General features: G+C 47.0%; 1 long non-coding RNA gene across 1 annotated transcript in view; it reads left to right on the forward strand.

The window, feature by feature from the left end:
- Positions 1 to 9,234: 9,234 nt before the first annotated feature.
- LOC143998195 (uncharacterized) overlaps positions 9,235 to 18,943 on the forward strand; it is a 29,047-nt gene continuing 19,338 nt past the window's right edge. The window contains exons 1-2 of the long non-coding RNA XR_013277775.1: positions 9,235 to 9,375; positions 9,504 to 9,601. This is a non-coding gene — a long non-coding RNA (uncharacterized LOC143998195). The remainder of the gene's footprint in view (positions 9,376 to 9,503; positions 9,602 to 18,943) is intronic.

Here is an 18,943-nt window from a genome sequence, read left to right on the forward strand (position 1 = left end):
TGTCTCTGACCATCTCCTGTATCCTGTCTGCAACCTCTGACCATCCCCTGTAGTGTGTCTGCAGTCTCTGACCATCTTCTGTAGTATGTCTGCAGTCTCTGACAATCTCCTGTTGTATGTCTGCAGTCTTTGACAGCTTTCTGTTGCATTACATTCACTGAAAATTTAATTTTATGATATGTATGGCCCTTTGGTGATGTCAGAGCCTGCACTTGAGGCCCACTATATTAATAAGGTTGACCCAGTAAAACTCAGTGATGGGAGTTACAGTGAATGGGTCCTGGATATAATAATACACTGATAAAAAAAAAGAATATATCTAAAAATAAGTGTCCCTGGGAGTAGCCATTGTGTTCTGGGTGCCGGTGACACCATACCATCCTCACTGCAGTGGGAGTTCTCCATGGTCTGCAATGAACAGCAACATTGGCAGTCATCCCAACCTGCAAAAACTAATTTCAGGGAGATGACGTTTTGTGCTGGCAAAGACCCCCCAATAAAATCCAGCTATACCAGTGCCCATGAAATGCAGCCTTACTAGTGCCCATAGAATACAGCCTGATCACACAGCTTCTGGGACTAAGCTGCTGGTCCTGGGGTCTGGCTGCTGGGGCCAAGGGTTTGGCTGCTGGAGATGGGCTGCTGTGCCCAGCTGCTGCTCCTGGGGTTTGGCTGTTGGGGTCTGGCTGCTGGGCCCGGGCTGCTTGTCCTTTCTTTTGGCTGCTGGGGTCTGGCTACTGGGGCATGGGGTTCGGCTGCTGGGGCCAGGGGTCCGGCTGCTGGAGACAGGGGTCTGGCTGCTGGGGCCAAGGGTCTGGCTGCTGGATCTGGGCTGCTGGTCCTGGGGCCAGGGGTCTGGCTGCTGGTCCTTGGGTCTGGCTGCTGGGGCCAAGGGTCTGGCTGCTGGTCCTGGGGTCTACCTGCAATGGGGCCAAGGGTCTGACTGCTGGAGCTGGGCTGCTGGTCCTGGGGCCAGGGGTCTGGCCACTGGGGCCAAGGGTCTGGCTGCTGGTCCTTGGGTCTGGCTGCTGGGGCCAAGGTTCTGGCTGCTGGTCCTGGGGTCTGGCTGCAATGGGGCCAAGGGTCTGACTGCTGGAGCTGGGCTGCTGGTCCTGGGGCCAGGGGTCTGGCTGTTGGTCCTTGGGTCTGGCTGCTGGGGCAAGGGTCTGGCTTCTGGTCCTGGGGTCTAGCTGCAATGGGGCAAAGGGTCTGACTGCTGGAGCTGGGCTGCTGGTCCTGGGGCCAGGGGTCTGGCCGCTGGGGCCAAGGGTCTGGCTGCTGGTCCTTGGGTCTGGCTGCTGGGGCCAAGGTTCTGGCTGCTGGTCCTGGGGTCTGGCTGCTGGGGCCGATGAGCCATCCCAGTCAGAGACTGGGTGCCATAATCTGCAGGCTGTAGCAATTAAAAGAAAATAAAAAAACTTTCCCTAGTCAAGTGGACTCTTTCTCAACTTCCGAGTGCCGCTGCGCAGTAATCACCTGTGCAACAAGTACATGACAGCCCAGTCTGCCCAGCGGATTGATATAGAAGAGGCCTAGACTGTCATGTTCTTGTCGCACAGGTGATTATGGTGCAGAGGCACCTGAAAGTGGAGAAAGAGTTTGCTTGACAGGGGGAAGTTTATTTTATTTTATTTTAATTGTTACAGCCTGCAGATCACCCTTTCTTCCCTGTTGAATCGGCTGGACCCAACCGAAAAAAGTACCCATATAGCAGCCAAAGCAGCCTGGGGACAGCAGTATGGGCTGTAACCCCCCCACCCCCACACACACACACACACCTTTGCATCAAGCTCGCGGCGCCTGGGTGCACCCGTTCAGGATCGGCCTTGCATCCTTCTGTCACTCAGCCATAGACAGAACACAGAGCAGCCTCAGTGGCCGAATGGAGTTCGGCCGCTCGGGCTGCTCTGTCTTTTGTCTATGGCTGAGAGATGGTCAGAGATTGCAGACATATTACATGAGATGGTCAGAGACTGCAAATATACTACAGGAGATGGTCAGAGACTGCAGACATACTACAGGAGATGGTCAGAGACTGCAGACATACTACAGGAGATGGTCAGAGACTGCAGACATACTACAGGAGATGGTCAGAGACTGCAGACATACTACAGGAGATGGTCAGAGACTGCAGAAATACTATAGGAGATGGTCAGAGACTGCAGACATACTACAGGAGATGGTCAGAGACTGCAGACATACTATAGGAGTTGGTCAGAGACTGCAGAAATACTATAGGAGATGGTCAGAGACTGCAGACATACTATAGGAGATGGTCAGTGACTGCAGACACACTACAGGAGATGGTCAGAGAATGCAGACACACTACAGGAGATGGTCAGAGACTGCAGATATACTACAGGAGATGGTCAGAGACTGCAGATATACTACAGGAGATGGTCAGTGATTGCAGACATACTACAGGAGACGGTCAATGGCTGCTGCTCGGGCTGCTCTGTCTTCCGTCTGTGGCTGAGTGACAGGCCCAGCCTGGGGAGATCACCCGACGCTCGCGGGTGTCTGGGAGCCCGCAGCCAAATGTGGGAGACTCTCGCGAATCACGGAAGACTTGGGATATCTGCATTGCCGATTTCACTCCCCCCACCAATCCTTATTGGTGAAAATAGAACACAACCACTGATCAGTTCTAAAGAAATGAAAGGTGTAACCTGATTGGTTAATACGTCTGTGCATTTGTAAAGCTGGCCTAGCAGCGATCTTGAAGTAATAATTTGATTATCTCCTCTACTAATAGAGATCCTCTCCACCCCTCATCCTATCCATGCAGATAACTAAAACACAGCAAAAAAAAAAAAAAAACATACAGGGTGAACTGCGTTATGTGAAAGATCTTTGATTCTCTTCAACCAGTAATGTAATTTAAAGAGTTTTAAAGTACAACATAAAATGTAGCAATGATATTGTGGCTAAGAATTTATTTAAAAAAATAAAATAATAGCCTGCAAAGCCTATGCAGGGGCTGCTGCCAGTTCTAAGGTAACATAGACTGGGATGTCCCAAAAGGCAGGTGTCCCTCCTATAGCATTGCCTATAGGTACAAGCCTACTGTGCCTAATGGATAACCTAGCCCTGCCTATACAGACTAGCTGAGTCTTTTTTCTGGGTTAACCACTTCAGCCCATGAAGGTTTACTCCCCTTCATGACCAAGCAATTTTTTGCAATAAGCACTGAGTTGTCCTTTTTCTTTCCTCGCGAATAGAGCTCCTTTTCCTGCAATACTGCAGGGTAAGGTCGTGATTAAATTCCCTTCATGATAATGTGTGTGCAACTTTTTATTTTATTTTATTATACTCAATTTGGGTCTGCTGTGGTATGAGGCGCAAGCTCTGTGGCTTTGGTTCTGTGGTTGGTGTTTCCCTCTGACTATGGGAGCTGCGATGCGCACCGGGGCTTCCGCCCTTCCTCCCTGATGGGGGATTGGGTGGTTTCTCCGCTGCGCATCGACGTCACGCATCCGACGCCATATGACTGACGCCGATTGACGTCATCAGGTGGGCGCCGTGTATTTACCTGGCGCCTTGTTGGGAGAGAGCTAGCTTTTGGCGCCGCTTGCCGGGGGGCTGACTCCCTCGGGAGACGACGCTGCCCCCTCCTACTCGGATTGCCAGCGTGACGTTGGCGGCATCGTGCGGCCGCGGTGAGGCACAAACAACCTCGGCACAAGACTAGCGGACACTATTAGTATGGCGATTGTTGTCTTTGATAGTCCAATGCACTTAGATGGAATGAACATTATGTTCAATATATCCAGGTATTGTTTCACAGTACACTCATTTCATGGGTTTTGTTTTTAACACTCACCTTTTTTGCTTTTGGTTTGTTTAAGTTCAATTTTTAATTGAATAATTTTTTAATTTTAAATTTTTATTCATACACGATGGTGTTCACCACTGTTGGAGCATCTTTATTGATCTCAACATGATTTCACTATCTTACATTCCTTTAATTGTGCCACACTAATTTTTAACCCAATTCACATCACACCACAGTCATTTAGATGTCTTAATTTTTACACTCACACATGTAACCATTCATCCTAGGGTGATGATCACTTTTTGGTTTATATTCATGGTACACTGCCTCATCGCGATACCGTACGCTCTGTCCGCCTCAGCTCCCGTATCGGATGATACTCCCGGCTACCTCCGATGCCCCTAGTTGCGCCTCCTGCCATTACTTGACCCGTAAGTATGGGCGCTCGACTTGGACACATTGCTCTTTTCCTCAATTTTTTTCTTATTTATTATATAAACTTGACTAATTGTTGGCACACCATTTCTCGTCCCACAGATATTCATCATATGTCAGCTCTTGATGAGTGGCAATGTAGCCACGAAACGCGTAGAGATTTAAATACTACAAATTACATTCAAACACGCAGTTTTACTAGACTCTGTAATGTTTTTATTCAACTTCATTGATTTTTACTATGTGCAATATGTTTATACATGAATTAAATTCTTTTGATGTATGAATCATGGGATTGATGTTTTTGATGTGCAATACTTCAATATATTTACTACTTATGATGGATTATGGATTATAGAATGTGTATCTCTGCGCCCTATGTTATACATTTAATTTATAGTTAATAAATTTACATTATCTGGTTTTTGTTGCTCTTCTGCTTTTTGCCTCCAAAATCGCATGCTTCGTCAAAGTCCCAACCCTCTCTCTTTGTTTTTTACTGTGTCAATAGGGATGGAGGCTATTCGGCCTCATTTAAAGTCCCAAAATTTTTTTCTTTCAGGATGACTACCTTTCGTACTGACAGAACTTGTTTACATAGGCGTTCTGCTTCTGTCCTGAACGATCAGCGGGTCCTGGTGGTCATCGTGTCCAATCATAGCAGGAGTAGGTCGCCCACGGCGTGGGTGCGCGCCCCAGACCCGAAAGTGCAGGATAACGTACAATTTACGTGATTCTTTACCGGAGAGCCACCTTGCTGCCGTATGTATACGGTCGGCAATCGGTTAAAGTGATAATCAACTCAGCAATTCAGCGCAAGTCTTTTTTTTCTTAAAGTATAACTAAAGGCAAAACTTTTATTTTTAAATTTTAAATTGGGGATGGGCTAGAACCCCCATCAGGTTTTTATTTCTCTGTTCCCCCCTGTTAAGGACATTCACCTTCTCTGTTTGTCTTGTTTACCATTACCACTAATGCCTTGTACACACGGTCGGAAATTCTGACGGAAAAGGTCCGATCGGATTATATTGTCGAAAAATCCGATCATGTATGGGCTCTATCATACCTTTTCCGTTGGAAATTCCAACAGAAAAAATTTGAGAGCAGGATCTAAAATTTTCCGACAAAAAAAATCCGATCTGACTTTTTCCGACCGTTTGCAGAGATACGGACAAAGTGCCACGTATGCTCAGATTAAATTACGAGACCAAAGCTATTGGCTACTAGCCTGTATGTAGTCCCGTCGTACGCAATGAACGTCATCACGTTCCGAGCGATCGGATTTTCCGAAAACTTTGTCCGACCGTGTGTGTGCAATACAAGTTTCGGCCAAAATCCGTCAGAAAAAAAATCAGGCGGATTTTGTGGTCGGAATGTCCGACCGTGTGTACAGGGCATAAGAGTGAAAGAAAATCCCAAATTTTGGATTGTCACCAGAACAGAAACAGAGGGGGAACCTTCCAATGGGGGCACTGGTTCTTGTGACAGCAAGGGATTCCCCCACTTTGGAGAGATTTCCTCCCCCAGTTCCTGTTTAGGTTATTAGACAGGAAGTGAACCCCCAACCCCCCCCCCCCCCCCCCCCGTTTACAGATGGCAAGAAAAAGACTGACAGGAGTTATAACCCTCCGTTACTCAATCCAAATTGTAAAAAATAATCATAATAACCTGCATTTAGATATTTTAACCAGTAGAGGGAGCCACTAAATCTGAAATGAAAACCGTGCTAAAGCCCAGCATGGAATAGTTGTAACTGTAGAGGACTGACAAGAACTGAACCATTGACATAGTTCCTGATCCAGCAGAGCTTACACTCTAATGTCCATGTTCTTCACACATGCCCTGGGGCTAGTTAAAGCGTACAGCCAGCCAAATTTTGTTTAACTTTTAGATAGAGTGGAGAAAGATTAGAAATATGCCCCATAGAGCATTGAATAAAAACAAGAATAAAAATATTAATAATATATATAATAAATAAATAAAAAAAAAAAGGATCCAAGAGATCTATAAAGGCCACGATGATGTGGAATTGTGAAGAGACATAAGGAGAGACAATGTGACCTAGGTCTCTTGAACAATTAAGCTGAGGTGGCAAGAAAAAAAAAAAGAAATATGCCCCGTACACACAGTTGGACTTTCCGCCGGAAAATTTGCGATCGGATCTTGTCTTCGGAAAATCTGATCATGGATGGGCTCCACCGGACTTTTTCCATCAAAACACACAAAGTTTGAGAGCTGGATCTAAAATTTTCCCACAACAAAATCCAATTGTTTAAATTCCGATCGCGTGTAGACAATTCCGACAGACAAAGTGCCACGCATGCTCAGAATAAATTACGAGACGAAAGCTATTGGCTACTGTCCTCTTTATAGTCCCGTCGTACGTGTTGTGCGTCACCGCGTTTTGAACGATCGAATTTTCTGACAACTTTGTGCGGCCGTGGGTATGCAAGACAAGTTTGGGCCAAAATCCGTCTGAAAAAAACAGATGAATTTTGTTGTCGGAATATCCGAACGTGTGTATGGGGCATTACTCTGCTACCTGGGGCTACGTTACAGAGATTTCCCCTCCCTTACCATCCCGGTGACAACACTTTCACCTGACAGGAAGTGAGGAAAAATCTGCAGCAGAGACACAGACCACACTAAAATGATGACAAGGATTTTAGATCTCCCCTTTTTTTTTTACATCTGCCTGTGTTGCCACTGGAGATCTTTCCTTAATTCCTGTCTGGTGAAACCATTGTCAGCCAGACAGGAAGTGATGGTAAATCTCTCTAACTGAGCCCAGTGTACTGTAGCAGTAAAAACCTGACAGGGTCTCTATTCCTTTTCCATTCTATTCAACACTAAAAAAATCAAAACATTTTGGCTTAATATATACTTTAGCTTAGCAGTATGTTTTTGTCTGCATGAGGAAACCTACATGTGCAGGAAAATAAAACACTAAATCTATGTATGCAGAGCCTAGTGAGCATTGGGCCCCAAACCCAGCATTGCAAGGCTAATATGCTAATGACCTATGCTGTCCTATTCAAGTCTGTCCACCTGTTACTGACCCAGCTTGTGCCCTTATGATGGCTTGTTGCTGGCTACCTGTCTCTGACTCGGCTTGTCTCCTGACCACGGTTTGTTGCCATCTGTCGTGTACTGACTTGGCTTGCTGCTATCTGCCTGTTACTGACACAGCTTGTCTCCTGACCATGGCTTGTTGCTGTCTACCTGTCTCTGACCTGGCTTGTCTCTTGACTTTGGTTTGTTGCCATCTGCTTGTGACTGACCTGGCTTACTGCTATCTGCCTGTTACTGACCAGGCTTGTCTCTTGACAATGGCTTGTTGCTGTCTGCCTGTTACTGATCCGGCTTGTTGCTGTTCGCCTGTTACTGACCCAGCTTGAGTCCTTACCATGGCTTGTTGCTGGCTACCTGTGTCTGACTCAGCTTTTCTCCTGACCACGGTTTGTTGCCATCTGTCTTTTACTGACCCAGCTTGTCTCCTGACCATGGATTTTTTGCTGTCTGTCTTTTACTGACTTGGCTTTCTGCTATCCACCTGTTACTGACCCAGCTTGTCTCCTGACCATGGCTTGTTGCTGGCTGTCTTTTACTGACCCAATTTGTCCCCTCACCATGGCTTGTTTCCGCCTGCTTCTTACTGACATGGTTTGCTACTATTCACCTGTTACTGACCCAACTTGTCTCCAGAGCACAGCTTGTTGCTGTGTCTGCCTGTTACTGACCCAGCTCATGTCCTAGCCAAAATGTATTGCTGATTGCCTGTTACTGACTTGGCTTGTCTCCTGACCAACTGCTTGTTACTGTCTGCCTGTTACTGACTCAGCCTGCCTCCTGACCAATGGCTTTGCCTGCTACTACCTGTTCAAGACCCTCTATAGCAGTCTGCTGATACTAGTCATGACAAGCTACTTGAGGGTATCTAGGTCTGGGTGGTCTACAGCTCCTCAGGAGCACTTTTCAGTGAAGATTCCCTCTCCTACCTATCTCCCAGGGCCCACATTGTCTATCCAGCACCATAAACACCTGTGCCACACTGTGTCTATAAGGTAGGGTTGCCACCTCATCCCTTTAAACCCGAACACATATGAATTACACAGGTTCTGAGGCTAATTTAATACAGATAAGGCACCAAGTGAATTTAATTACCACCTCAATCAGCCACAGAATGTGTGTAATTCACATGTGTTCAGTTTAAAGGGATGAGGTGGCAACCCTACTATAAGGTCCCACTCCATGCACACTAGGGAGACCTCCTCGACCCGTGGATTTCCAACAAGGTATGTGATACCTACAGATGCTTAATCGTAGAGTCGCCACCCTGTGGAGGGGGGAGATATTTCAGAGAAAGTTACGATTGGAGTGTCTCTATACTGTTTGCACAAAAAAGTTTTTTTATGCAAAGGAAGAAGTTCTATGCTCCTATGTAAAACTTTAAGTCGCTTTATTGTTGCTTTGAATGACCGATCAATGGGGGAGGGGGGATAAGAAAATGCTTCCTCCCGCCTGCTGTGAAATTGGTTACATCCTCTCAGCCTAGGCAAGGTTCCCAGACTTGTACTCTGGGATAGCGCCTCATTGATAAAAGGTGGAGCTTTTATTATACTGTTGTATATTGTGGCATGTCAGGAATCTATCCACGCATACTTGTAAACTTACTAAAAAGGCCCACTTTTATTATGTTTTTGCAGATGCATGCTAATTGCGTGGGCTGGAGGGAACACACAGCAACTCAGGGCAAATATCAACCCTACATCTCATTAAGGGGTTAGTAATTGCCCTGATTATTGCTTACAAGGTTGTTTTTGCTGTAGCTTGTTCTACCGCCAGGTAGCTGCACAACCCTGAGTTGTTTTTGCTGTAGCTCGGTCCGTCCACCAGGTGGCAGCGCACCCTGCCTGTAGCGGATGAGACCTTTGCCACATTTTTGTCATTCCACCTTGTAGAGGGCCCCTTGGACAAGCATGCCTTTCTCTGTGCAGCGGCCAACTTTTCCATTCTGTGCAGGCCTGACAGAGGAGGCTCTGTGCTCAGGAAGGCAGCGCTCTCTTCAATAATGCATTTGTACGCTTGTAAAACTGCAGGGCGCAGGATAAAATTAAACAAGATTAAAGATCTGTAGCGGGTTCAGGGGCAGGCTAGCTATACCGGTGAGAAGGATGCGTAGTCTTCTTAAAGTTCTTTTCTTCCTATACACATGTGAGCAAAAATTGTAAGCGCTAATATACATTTTCTATTATTGTATAAAAAAAGGTTTTCCGTTGAATGTCTCTAATAGGGAAGATCACAAGTCTCCAAATTATGGCTCTACGGGAGGATCTTGAAAATCAGCTGGACGGACATGGAAGAAGTGCTGCAAGGATGATGCAAAAGTAGGTCAGTTGGAGAAAAAATGTTAAATTTGTGGCCATATCACAAGAATTATGGCAGGAGAGGAGCCCTGTAGGGTTGCGGAAGAGAGAAAGGTAAAGCAAGGGAATGGAAGAAGAAGAACATGGTGGATACATGACATCCCAGAAGTGGTAGTCATCAATGACATAAAGCAGAATATTAAAATAGATGTATGGGTTTTTGGGTATGGGTCCCCTGACACCTCTAAGCCCTTGTACACACGGTCGGACATTCGGTCGGATTTTGTCCGACGGATTTTGTCCGAAACTGTTGCATACACACGGTCGGACAAAGTTGTCGGAAAATCCGATCGTTCAGAATGTGATGACGTTATTTCGTTACGACGGGACTACGTTCAGGCTAGTAGCCAATAGCTTTGGTGTAGGAATTTGATCTGAGCATGCGTGGCACTTTGTCCGATGGGAATTCTCTACACATGGTCGGACAAGGTCCGATCGGATCATGTTGTCAGAAAATTTTACCGACAAGTTGGAAAACTTGGTCCGTCGGATACTCCGATGGAAACAGTCCGATGGAGACTACACACAGTCGGATTATCTGACAAAACGGTCCGATCGGACACATTCCATCGGATCTCTGACCGTGTTTACAAGGGCTAACACTGAGAACCGAGCGATTAAACACCAGCGATCGCTTGGTTCTCACAGCTCTGTGAGCAGAGAGCTGGTGGCTGTCAGTCACCGGCTCTCTGCTCTGCCCCCCGGGGCTCACTGGAGCGCTGGGCTGTGGATGGGGCGGGAGCGGCCGGCTCAGGCGCTCAGCAGCTCACTGAGAGGCTGGCCTGGGTTTGCCGGTCCAGGCTCTGTTCTCAAGATCTTGCCTGGGCCTGCATTGGCTCTGTGACGTCACAGGAGTGCAGAACGAACTGAACTTCTGTGATCCACAGGAGAAGTACTGCCAAACGAGCTTTGGCTGTACTTCTCCTTTAATCCGACCATAGAAAAGTCTAAATGGGAAGCCATGGTGGAAGCAAACAGTAAACAGTAAACCTGGTGTTTTTTTTTTCTTCTTTTTTTCTTACCTAGACGTAAAGGCATAATGTGCTAGTATGCATGGCATACTAGCACATTATGTGACACTTACCTGCAAACAACCTGCAGTCCTCGCTCGAGGCCGCATCCATCTTCACCCATCTTCCTTCCCATGCATGTGCCCAGGAGCCACGGCACAGGCTTCTGAAGAAATGGCATCAGCGGCCATTCCTTGAGAACGCATGCGCCGATGACGTCATTGGTGCAGTAAACAGTGAATATCTTCTAAATGGTATGCGTTTAGGAGACATTTACAGTACCTAAAAGTAAGCCTTATTCTAGGCTTACCTATAGGTACGAAGAATACAAGGTTTACTTTCTCTTTAACCACTTAAGGACCAGGCCTCTTTTTCGGACTTGGTGTTTCCATGTTTAAAACTGTTTTTTTTGCTAGAAAATTACTTAGAACCCCCAAACATTTTATATTGTTTTTTTTCTAACACCCTAGAGAATAAAATGGCGGTCATTGAAATACTTTTTTTCACACCGTATTTGCGCAGCGGTCTTAGAAGCGCACTTTTTTTGGAAAAAATTCACTTTTTTGAATAAAAAAATAAGACAACAGTAAAATTAGCCCAATTTTTTTTTATACTGTGAAAGATAATGGTATGCCGAGTAAATTGATACCCAACATGTCACGCTTCAAAATTGCGCCCGCTCGTGGAATGGCGTCAAACTTTTAGCCTCAAAAATCTCCATAAGCGACATTTAAAAAATTCTACAGGTTGCATTTTTTGCGTTACAGAGGAGGTCTAGGGCTAGAATTATTGCTCTCGCTCTACCGATCGCGGTGATACCTCACATATGTGGTTTGACCACCGTTTTCATATGCGGGCGCTACTCACGTATGCGCTCGCTTCTGTGCGCAAGCTCGTCGTAACGGGGTGTTTTTAAAAAGTTTTTTTTTTATTATTATTTATTTTAATTTATTTTATTTATTTTTACACTTTTTAAAAAAAATAAATAAAATGGATCACTTTTATTCCTATTACAAGGAATGTAAACATCCCTTGTAATAGAAAAAAGCATGACAGGTCCTCTTAAATATGAGATCTGGGGTCAAAAGGTCCTCAGATCTCATATTTGGGCTAAAATGCAAAAAAAAAAAAAAAAAAAAAAAAATCTGACATATAAAAAAAAAATATAGCTTTAAGAGGTATGGGCGGAAGTGACGTTTTGACGTCGCTTCCGCCCTCCTATGGTATAGAGACGAGTGGGGGCCATCTTAGCCTCACTTGTCTCTATGCCCAGCTGACTGAAGGACCCGATCGCCTCCGCCGCTACCGACGGCTCCGGTAAGCGGCGGAAGGTGCGGGAGGGCGGCGGGAGGGGGGGTGGCACCTCTCCCGCCGCCGATAGCGGTGATCTCGCGGCGAATCCGCCGCGGAGACCACCGTTATCGTACAGCCGACCGCCGCCTGAAGAGATGGATATCTCGGTTGTGGCAGCAGCTGCTGCCGTTACCGAGATATCCCTCTTCAAAAAATGGACGTACATCGTCGTGCGGCGGTCGGCAAGTGGTTAAAGATGAACTCTGGGAAAATTGTACAGCTTGTATAAGAGCAGTGTGAACAGAAAGCTTTGTTAAGGAGTTTAAAGTGGTTCTAAGGGCTTAAAGTGACACTAAAGCTTTGTTTTAAAAAAACAAAAAAAACCCACACATGTCATACTTACCTCCACTGTGCAGCTCGTTTTGCACAGAGTGGCCCCAAACATCCTCTTCTGGGGTCCCTCGGCAGCTCTTGCGGCTCCTCACCATATTAGATAACACCCTAGGAGAAGTGCTCTCCCGAGGGGTTACCTTGCGGGCGCGCTCCTGAGTCATTCATTCGGTGTCCATAGAAGCTGGATGTATGACTCGGCCCTGACCACGGCACCTGGGTCATTGGATTTGATTGACAGCTGTGGGAGCCAATGGCTGCGCTGCTATCAATCCATCCAATCAGGACCTGAGGCACCGGATTTTGCTGGTGTGCTTGTCCCCGGGACAAGATAGAGGGGGTACAGGTAAGTATAATGGGGGCTCGGTGGGCTGCAGCATTACAGGAGGTTTTTCACCTCAATGCATAGAATGCATTACAACCCCTTTAGACCCCTTTCACACCACACCGCACCTTGCGTTGGCGGTAAAACCCCGCTATTTTTAGCGGCGTTTTACCGGCGGATTTGCGGCGCATTTCGGCCGCTAGCGGGGCGCTTTTACCCCCCACTAGCGGCCGCGAAAGGGTTAAAACCGCCAATAGCGGCGTTTTGCCGGTGGCATTACAGCGCTGCCCCATTGATTTCAATGGGGCAGCAGCGGTGGAGGAGCGGTAAACACACCGCTCCTTCACCGCTCCAAAGAAGCTGCTGGCAGGACTTTTTTCTGACGTCCTGCCAGCGCACCGCTGTAGTGTGAAAGTCCTCGGGGCTTTCACACTACACACAATGGTGCAGCTTCTTTAGGGCGTTTTGCAGGCGCTATTTTTAACGCTATAGCGCCTGCAAAACGCCCTGGTGTGAAAGGGGTCTAAAGGCGTCATACCTTCATACAGTCTAATAATGAAGGTAAAAACCTTCTGTGTGCGTTGCCCCCCCCCCCCCCCCCAACCCCCTAAATCCTTACCTAAGCTCCCTCCGATCCAGAAACGTTGATCATAGCCTCAGCGGTCCTGGAACTCTCCCTCCTTATTGGCAGAGACAACAACAGGAGCCCATTGAATCCCACTGCTGCCAATCACATCCAGTGAGACAATAAGGAGAGCAGTGGGGGGGGAACGGGCTGCAGCTCTATGTGTCTTATGGATGCTTAGAGAAGGGGCTCGGAACCGAGCACACAGCAGTGCCCCCAAGGCAAGCCGCTTTCTCCAGGGGCATTGCTACACTACACTGACCACTATACTATACTGTCCACTACGCTACACTGACCACTATACTGTCCACTATACTACACTGACCACTATACTATACTGTATACTATACTACACTGACCACTATACTATACTGTCCACTACACTACACTAACCACTATACTATACTGTCCACTACACTGAGAACTACACTGACCACTATACTATCCACTACACTGACCACTATACTGTCCACTACACTACACTGTCCAGTACACTATACTGTCCACTACACGAACCACTATACTATACTGTCCACTACACTACACAAACCACTATACTATACTGTCCACCACACTAACCACTATACTATACTGTCCACTACACTACACTAACCACTATAGTATACTGTCCACTACACTACACTGACCACTATACTATACTGTACTGTACACTAAACTACACTAACCACTATACTATACTGTCCACTACACTACACTACTATACTGTCCACTACACTACACTACACTGACCACTATACTATACTGTCCACTACACTACACTGACCACTATACTGTCCACTATACTACACTGACCACTATACTATACTGTCCACTACACTAACCACTATAATATACTGTCCACTACACTACACTAACCACTATACTGTCCACTACACTGAGAACTACACTGACCACTATACTATACTGTCTACTATACTGAACACTATACTGTCCACTACACTACACTGACCACTATACTGTCCACTACACTATACTGATCACTATACTGTCCACTACACTGACCACTATACTGACTACTACACTGAGAAATACACTGTCCACTACACTACACTATACTGAGAACTACAATACACTAACCACTATACTGCCAACTACACTACACTGACCACCATACTACACTACACCGACCACTATACTGTCTACTACACTGACCACTATACTGTCCACTACACTATACTGTCCACTACACTGACCACCATACTACACTGCACTGACTGACCACCATACTACACTGCACTGACCATTACACTGACCACTATAGTACACTACACTGACCACCATACTACACTACACTGACCACCATTCTACATAACTACACTACCTTCTCTCTCCCCCCGCCCCCGGCTAGTAACACGACTCTCATGAGGGAGTCTCACTCACCTTCTTGTCTGTCTCTGGCTGGCCTGTATCAGTGCGGAGGATGGGAGAAGACAGCAGCAGCTCACAGCTTCTCTCACCCGCGCTCTAGTTGCCATGTTCAGTGTCCAGCGCAGCGCACTGTGATTGGGCGGAGGGGGGGGTCATGTACAGAGGCGGGACTTCAGGAGCGATCGCAGACAGGCCAGCCCTATGCCACACATGACCCCCATACGCCCAATCACAGGGCGCCGGACACTGAACATGGCGGCCCGAGCACGGGGGACAATTTAAAATTAGGTGAAGGCAGCCAGTGATACATACTGACGCCCCGTTAAATCTTGCGCCCGTGGCCAAGGCACCCCCTGCACCCCCCCACGCCACGTTATAAAACAAACAAACAAAGCTTTAATACCACTTTAACCACTTGCTGACCAGCGCCGCAGTTTTACTGCGGCAGAATGGCATGGCTGAGCGAAACGACATTATGTTACGTCACTTCGCCCTGTGTCCCTGTGCTCCCTGTGTCCACTAGGGGCACGCTACAGGGTGCTGCCCGCCCCGGAGCCAATGCGAATATCTGGTGGACACGATGACCGCCGGGCTCCCGCGATTGCTCGTGACGCGGTGAGAACCAGAAACTGTGTGTGTAAACACAGATTCTGGTTCTCAAAGGGCAGAAGAGGCAGATCGTCTGTCTATGCAAAGTATGGACAGTGATCTGTCATCTCCCCTATAGAGTCCCCTTCTCCCTTCAGTTAGAACACACGCTAGGGAACATATTTAACCCCTTGATCGCTCCCTAGTGTTAACTCCTTCCCTGCCAGTGAAATTTTTACAGTAATCAGTGCATTTTTATAGCACTGATCACTGTATAAATGGCAATGGTCCCAAAAATGTGTCCCATGTGTCCGCCATAATATCACAGTCCCAATAAAAATTGCAGATCACCGCTATTACTAATAAAAAATAATAATAATAAAAATGCTATAACTCAATCCCCTATTTTGTAGACTCTATAACTTTTGCGCAAACCAATCAATATACACTTATTGCCATTGTTTTTTACCACAAATATGTAGAAGAATACATATCGGGCTAAACTGAGAAAAAATTTTCTATTTAAAAAAAATAAATGTGGATGTTTATTATAGCAAAAAGTACAAAATATGGTGTTGCTATTTTTTTGTTTATGGCGCAAAAAATAAAAACGCAGAAATGATCAAATACCACCAAAAGAAAGCTCTATTTGTGGGAAAAAAAGGACGTCAATTTTGTTTGGGTGCGTCGTCGCACGGCCGCGCAATTGTCAGTTAAAATGACGCACTGCCTAATCGCAAAAATTGCCTGGTCATTCAGCAGCCAAATCTTCCGGGGCTGAAGTACCATTCCACTCCAGTTTGTAAATACTGAACAGATCCTAATGGGAGCGTTGACTGCCACTTTAACCACTTGCCGCCTGCCATATAGCAAACTGACGTTGGCAAAGTGGTTGCGATATCCTGACAGGACGTCATATTACGTTCTCAGGATATCAAGGCGAAATGCACCCCCGGGGGCGTGTATCGCGGCAATTGTTGTTGCGGTGTGTCAGTCTGACACACCGCAACCCCGATCTAGGTAAAGCTTCTCCGATGGAGACTCTTTACCACGTGATCAGCCATGTCCAATCATGGCTGGTAACGATGTGAGCAAGAAGAGCTGTTGATCGGCTTTTCCTTACTCGAATCTGACAGATGCAAGTAGAGGAGAGGCGATCGGCTGCTCTCCTGACAGGGGGGTCTGTGCTGATTGTTTATCAGCGCAACCCCCCCTCGGATGCCCGCCCAGGACCACCAGGATGCTGCCAGGACTACCAGGGATGGCCACCACACTGGACCACCAGGTATGTTACCCTAGACCATCAGGGAAATGCCAATCAGTGCCCAGGCAGCTGCCAATCAGTGCCAGTGAAAAATGCCTACCAGTGCCACCAGTGATGCCTATCAGTGAAATCCAGTGCCAGCCATCAGTGCCCATCAATGCCCATCAGTGTCACCTTTCAGTGCCCAGCAATGCCGTCTATCAGTGCCACCCATAAGCACCCATCAGAGCAGCCTTTCAGTGCCCATCAGTGTCGCCTATCAGTGGCCACCAGTGCCACCTATGAGTGACCATCAGTGCCGCCTTTCAATGCCCATCAGTGCCACATATCAGTGCTGCCTGTCAGTGCCCATAAGTGCCATCTCATTGCTGCCACCTCATCGGTGCCGCCTTATCAGTGCCCATTAGTGAAGGAAAAAACATACTTATTTACAAAATGTTATAACAAAAACAAAGAAAAAAAATTTGATATTTTTTTATTTGTTTAGCAAAAAATAAAAATCGCAGAGGTGATCAAATACCACCAAAAGAAAGCTCTATTTGTGGGAACAAAATTATACAAATTGTGTTTGGGTGCAGTGTAGCATGACCGCGTAATTGTCATTTAAAAAGTGACAGCGCTGAAAGCTGAAAATTGGCCTAGGCCAGAAGGTGCAAATGTGCCCGGTATTGAAGTGGTTAAGCAAGCTGCTAGCGGGCTTTCAACAAGCTTCAAGAGATTTTGAAACCTGATAGCAGCTTGTTTAAAATGCCAATCAGCACTACCATTAGGATCCGTATTCAACATTTTAGAAACTTGAGCTGAATGGTACTTTAAAAGCTTCAACAAAACTCTACAAATGCTTTGTCAAAGCTTGCTGCTCACACTGCTCTTATACAAGCTGAAGCTCGTGTGAAACAGGCCTTAAAACCCATCTCCGGGCAATTTTTTAAATTTTTTTTCCCTCTTGCAATGGGACTGTGCCTGCACTGCACAGGTTAACTGATTGTTTTATTCTAGAGGAGAGGACAATGGAGATATACTTACCTGATCCTCCGATCCTGCCAGTTCGGCACCCCCATGCTCCAGCGGTCTTGAAAATAGCATTCCCAGAGCACGCTTCATAAACAGGAACAGTCCAACGCTGGACCGTGGGGGAGTACGGTTTTCCGGAGGATTGGCAGATCAGGTGAGTATAAACTGTGTGCTCACCCCTAGAAAAAGAATGACCCACACAGCCCCACTGCATGGGAGAAACATTTTTTTGCTCTGAGATGGGCTTTAAGGTCTGTTTCACACGAGCTTCAACTTGTATAAGAGACGTGTTAACAGCAAGCTTTGTTGAAGCTTTTAATATGTCATTCAGCTCCAGTTTGTAAATGCTAAACACAGAACCTAATGTAAGTGCTGGTTGCACTTTAAAGTGGTTGTAAACCCTTACAACACACTTTGACCTACAGGTAAGCCTAGATTAAGGCTTCATGTAGGTCCAATAAGTATCTCCTAAACCTATACGGTTTAGGAGATATTTGCCCGAAGACAGGCACCACTGTCTACGGCGCATGCACTGTAGACAGCGGCGCGCAGGCGCACTGAGCGCGGCATCTTCAACAACGGAGATGCCGCGCGTGTCGGCTCCCGTGCGCATGCGCGGGAGTGACGCCATCGCGGCTTCGTCGAATGACAGCGGCGGAGCTGCGAGACCCCACCGAGAAGATGGATGCGCCGGACTACAGGGGACAGCGGTGACTTCGCTGGCTCCTGTGTCAGGTAAGTGACACATAATGGACTACTATGCGATGCATAGTAGTCCATTATGCTTTGCCTTTGCAGGGAATGAAAGAGGAAGTAAACCCATCAGGGTTTACTTCCTCTTTAAACCAGCTGCTAGCAGGTTTCAGAACCTCTTGAAGCTTGTTGAAAGCCTGCCAGTAAGTACTGAGTGTTAGAGGTACTAGCAGATTTAACAACACTTAACCACTTCAATACCGGGCCATAGTCAAATGACGCACACAGATGGGATCTCCCATCCTGGGTGGGCGTCATATGACGTCCTCGGTATTTCGCAGAGGGGCCCGCAGCACGGTGATCGTGGATGAGGTGTGTCCCTCGGACACAGCCCATCCCCGATCTGTGTGATTGGCATCCCAATCCACCCCCCGATACATGTGACCGGCCCTGTCCAATCACAGCCGGTCACATGTACTGTGTACGTTCACAGCGCTCGTGTATGCGCCTTGGGCGCATGCAGAGCGGCGATCGGGGATGGGGCTTGTCACTCTGACACAGCCCAACCCCGATCGCAGTAAAGAACCAATGAAATTGGCTCTTTACCACGTGACCAGCTGTGTCCAATCACAGCCGGTCACAGAATGGAAACAAACCGTGGTAACGAGATGTTACCGGGTTCTCCTCCTCACACACCAATCGTGTATGAGAAGGAG

The sequence above is a fragment of the Lithobates pipiens genome, unplaced genomic scaffold (genome assembly GCF_037356315.1).
Source record: "Lithobates pipiens isolate NorthernLeopardFrog02 unplaced genomic scaffold, aLitPip1_a1.2 Scaffold_19, whole genome shotgun sequence".
Lineage (NCBI taxonomy): Eukaryota > Metazoa > Chordata > Amphibia > Anura > Ranidae > Lithobates > Lithobates pipiens.